This window comes from Mustela nigripes, chromosome 3, assembly GCF_022355385.1.
Source record: "Mustela nigripes isolate SB6536 chromosome 3, MUSNIG.SB6536, whole genome shotgun sequence".
NCBI classification, from domain to species: Eukaryota; Metazoa; Chordata; class Mammalia; order Carnivora; family Mustelidae; genus Mustela; species Mustela nigripes.
In genome coordinates, this window is record NC_081559.1 from 34,528,482 (window position 1) to 34,532,117 (window position 3,636).

Here is a 3,636-nt window from a genome sequence, read left to right on the forward strand (position 1 = left end):
CCCTTTGTTCCTCCCCCTAAATTATTTATAAATAAATAAACTTATTTATAAATAAATAAAATAGTTTAAAAATGTGATCTGATCTATAAACATAGATTACATTGTCATTATTTAGGAATACTGTGGAGCGACAGTAAATTAACACATACCACTCATTAATGTTATTATTAATTCCTTCACTCAAGACCAATAGTCTTTAAGAATCATTATATAATCAATTTAAATTTATTTTTATTTATTTTATTTAAATACTAGTTTAATAAATAAATTACATTTAAAAATCCTTCTCTATATAGAATAGATGATTCTTGGCAATCAACAAAATCGAGAATTCTATTAAATAGAATCTTGACTCAAGAGTTTGGCAGTAACTGGGCTCAAATTATTAAAGTTTAAAATACATAATCTATATAAAATTATTTAGGGATAGTTACAAGGTCACAACTCTTGTGTTTTCTATAGAGTTTGACTACTACTAGTATCAATATTAATAATAATGGTTGGTAATAATGGTAAATTTCTCTACTCCCCTAAATTATTCTAAAAGAACTTACATTTTCAGTGCAGCCTTTTTCATATTATTAAAAAAAATTTACAGGCCAAATGATCTTTGTTATCAGAACACATTTATATATATATATATATATATATATATACACACATATATATAATATTTTAACTGTGGACTCATAAAAATTGAAATATGTGGGCATCCTCTATAAACCATAACCCTTAACTTCCCATTTTACAACTTTAAACCTAGTCACACTGCCTGTGACTACTAGTAATGTGGCTTTTGTTCAGACAAAAAGATGGCAGAGTGCCCTCTCCATGTTATCTTTTCAAATAGGCAGACCTTGCTATCTCATTGAGTGGTGCTCCAAATATTGTCATTAATGTCATGCTCAGGCTGCTGACTTAGGAGGAATGTTGTCTCAAGGAAAGGCGGGCAAGAGGGGGACACATTTGAAAGGAGGGGTCTACATTTTACTGGAAAGCTATTCATAACAAAGTGCAAGTAATTTATCACTGATTTGATGCATGTAACACATTTATTAACTTCTTTGCAAGGAAAATAGGTAAATCACCCAGTTTTGAAACATTTCCTATCATTTCAGCCTAAGAAAGGATCATGGTTTGCATTTAACACCTGTTCCCTACCATATGGACCTCAACTTCTTTGTACACCTGCCTCTCTTCCCTCTACTTAACATGAGAATTAAGATACTGAGACAGAGTGAATAACTAAGGCATAAAACATGTTATAGAATTCTGTGCCTACAGAATAGGGCAATTTCATGGCAACTCTTTAAAACTCTTTAAGGAATTGCCGTTGAAGGAAGGAGAGAGATTTCTAGGCAATTACCTAAATGTTACACTATATAGGCCAAACTTTTTTTTTTCAGAAGGGAAAGAAAAAAAAGCTTAGATGGAATAATGAAGGACAATAATGTGATAACATTCTTCATGAAAACCAAGTCTGATCAGGAAAGTAACAGCATAGGCTTCTAGAAATCATGGAGGTACCTATGCCACAATTGGCTAAGAAAATCTAGATTCGAAAAGCGATAGCTTTTTCTTATCTATCTACCAAGGAGATGTGGTCCCTATGAAAATCTAGAAGGTGTGACAAAATCTTGAAATACTGCAGGTGTGGTATTTCAACCAAAAGATGAGGATCAATGTGCCCAAGTCCAACAAGAGAAAAAAGAGATGCAAAAATACAGCAAAAGGAAAAAGGCTGATAATCCCAACACTGAACTTTATTTATTTAAGTATTTATTTATTAGGCTAAGTGAGAAGTAGACACAATCTAAGATGTGTGAAGACATTAGAAGTGCCTCTATGGTAAGAGAAATCTGTGTTTGAAATCAACTCCCATTAGTTTTCCAGGTATGATCTTGAGTATGCTTTACTTTAACTTCTTTCCATTTATTTCATCTCACCTATTGAAGAAGAAGGAGGAGCAAAAAGAAAGTATAGGTGTGAAATAAAATGATGAAGGATTGTAATAGCATATTTATCAGAGTTCTTAGAAAAGGGGAGGGTATGTGATATGGTGAGTGCTGCTAAGTGTGTAAGCCTGACGATTCACAGACCTGTACCCCTGGGAAAATAATACATTATATGTTAATAAAAATAATTAATAAAATTTTTTAAAATAAAAAAATATATTCTCTTAAATTAGCCATTAACAATATCAATATTATCAATTAGCATTAGTATAATTATTAGAGGAAAATCCTTTTCCAATTTAGTTTTACACACCTCATGATGTCTAGCATATGCCAGGTACTCAAGTCATACTGGCTGAATGAGGGTATATATCTATTTTGTTTCATTTATAAGAAGTCAATAAGGATGAAAGTATGCTCAGAATTTTAAAAAAAAAAAAATTGTGTGTTATACCAGAAATGAAACTTGAAGATGAGAAGGGCATTCTTAAAAAAAAAAAAAAGTGTGGTAAAGAAGGTGGCAAAGTAGAAAGTACAAGTAGGTAAAAAAGAATGAATAATGCTATGGAAAACTATACACAATGCAATATCTGTAAAATAGGAATTGATAAATTAGAGCAGGTGTTCATAATATTCAGTTCATGATCTGGCCTCAAGGGCCTGTGGACCTTCTGAAATTGCACACAGAGTTTGTAAATGAAAAAAAAAAAAAGCCATCAGGATGTATGAGTCACATAAGGAACACTTTTAGAGAATGAGCAATTCAGAAAGGTCACTTAGAGAACACAGAGAGTCAGAGAAAACTTCTGCTTAATGCAGGGGTGTTGTTTGGAATGTTTAACTGTGAGTGGTAGCAAATACGAATCTCTTAAATGTAAAACAAAGGGAATTATGATCTTAAGGATGGAAAACATCTGCTTTTCACTTCTATTCCTAAAGAAAAGAAATTTTAAGTTTTGGAGTCTGGAAAGTTGTCAGGAGATGGATTTGCTAAAAGGGTGAAGCTCGCTGGAAGCAGAAGAAACGAGTGAACAATGGGAAGAGAACAAGAATGAAGAATTGTCAAGTATGTGAGAAATGAACAGGCAGTTGATAGAGAATGGAAAGTAGAGCTTATAAAGAAATTTTTAACATTAAAAAGAAAAACAAATAAAAAGCAAGGAACCACTTTTTGGGAGAAAATAAAACATTGGCTCTTAAAAGTACGAGATAGTACATCCAAAGTATTACCTATAGTCTACGTCTTGTATGTGTTAGCTTGGGATATGTTTGGCTGGAAGAGATCTATGAATAAATGTAGTCATTTTAAACTGATAAGAACAGATACTACACTTGATCTTAGCCAAAAGGCCGAGAAGCGATTAATGTAGTCATTTTAAATAACTGACATTACCTTAACTGTGCTTGCACATTAATCATTACTTATGTAATGATTTAACTTTTTGATTTTAACTTTTAAAAATTATAATACCTAACTAAATTGCATCAACCCTTACTATTCTCTAGAGTATCAGAGTCTCAAAGCCACTATAGATTTACACAATGATAGTGAGATTGACTTAAACTGATATTTTCTGAGAAATAAATCTATCACACTCAGGAACCAGTTGAGAGACAATAGAACCTTGTAACTGATCTCTGTACCTAACAATCATATATTAGCTCTCTATACGTTAAAAAA

At 31.9% G+C, this 3,636-nt stretch overlaps 1 pseudogene; it reads right to left on the reverse strand.

Moving 5' to 3' along the window:
* Positions 1-3,218: 3,218 nt before the first annotated feature.
* Positions 3,219-3,317, reverse strand: LOC132014621 (U2 spliceosomal RNA; annotated as a pseudogene).
* Between the last annotated feature and the right edge of the window lie 319 nt (positions 3,318-3,636).